Here is a 1,752-nt window from a genome sequence, read left to right as displayed (position 1 = left end):
TTTCATACTCATTAAGGAAAAATTCAACCATGATGACATCACAATTCTGAGCATCTATACACACAGTGCAAGGGCATCCACATTTGTTTTTTTTCTTTCTTCTTCTTTTTTTCCCACCATTGTAAGAAATATTAACAAAGCTTAAGTCACCTGTTGATCTGAACACATTAGTAGTGGGAGACTTCAACACCCCACTTTCCTCAAAAGACAGATCAATGAAACAGAAACTAAACTGAGAAATAATAACGCTAACCAATGTCTTGAATCAAATCGACCTAACAGATATCTACAGAATTTTTACCCAAAAATTCTAATTAGTTTGCACCTCTCAGCACCTCACAGAACCTTCTCCAAAACTGACCATATATTAGGTCACAAAGTGAGCCTCAACAGATACGAGAAGATGGAAGTAATACCCTGTATCCTATCCAGTCACTGTGGTCTAAAGCTGGACTTCAATAACAACAGAAATAGCAAAAAGTCTACACACACAGAAACTGAAAAACTCTCTACACAACAACTGGATCAGTGAAAAAATAAAGAAATTAAGGACTTTAAAAAGTTCAATAAAAATGAAGGTACACCATATCCAAATTTGTGGGATACATTGAAAGCAATGCTAAGAGGAAAATTCATAACACTAAGAGACTTCATAAAGAGATTGGAAACATTTCATATAGGCAACTCAAGATATATCTAGAAGCCCTAGACAAAAAGAAGCAGAAACACCCAAGAGGAGTAGATGGCTGGAAATAAACAAACTCATGGCTGAAATCAATAAATTATAAACAGACCAAACAACTTAAGAATCAACATAACCTGGAGCTGGTTCTTTGAGTACATCAACAGGATTAATGACCTGTTTGGCAAAGTAATTAGAAGCAGAGACACAATATCCAAATCAACAAAATCAGAAATCAAAGCGGAAATAAAATAACAGATACTGAAGAAATACAAAGAGCCATTAGGTCCTACTTCAAAAGCTTATAGTCCAGAAAATTTGAAACACTGAGGGAAATGGGCATTTTCTTGATGGAAACCATCAATGTTTGAGTCAGTATAAGATAAACAAATTAAACAGTCCTATTTCTCCTACAGAAATAGAAACAGTTATCATAAATCTCACAAAACAAACCAACAAACAAACATGCTCAGGGTCAGATGGTTTCAGTGCAGAATTCTACCAGACCTTCAAAGAAGACTTCTTACTAATACTTTTCAAATTACTCTACAAAATAGAATTGTATGGAACATTACCAAACTTGTTCTATGATTTCACAGTCTTATTAAGACCTTAATCTCAGAAAAACCAAACAGATAAAAAACATTTCAGACCAAATTTTTTTAAGAACAGTGACATAAAAATACTCAATAAAATATTCACAAACCAAATCCAAGAACAAACACATCAAAAATATCACTCACCCTGACCTTGTAGGCTTCATCCCAGGCATGCAGGGATGGTTCAATATATGGAAATCCATCAATGTTATCCACCACATAAACAAAATGAAAAAAAAGCACATAATCATCTTCTTAGATGCCAAGAAAGCATTTCTCAAAATCCAACACCCATTAAAATGTAAAGAGTTGGAATATCATGGATACAAGGCACATACATAAACATCATAAAAGATGCATACAACAAGTCAATAGCCAGTGTAAAATAAAATGGAGAGAAACTCAAGGAATTTCCACTAAAATCAGAGTCTAGACAAAGCTGCCCACTCTCTCAGCATCTCTTCAAAATAG

Source organism: Acomys minous, assembly GCF_964271855.1.
Source record: "Acomys minous genome assembly, chromosome: 20".
Lineage (NCBI taxonomy): Eukaryota > Metazoa > Chordata > Mammalia > Rodentia > Muridae > Acomys > Acomys minous.
This window is presented reverse-complemented; position numbering follows the sequence as displayed.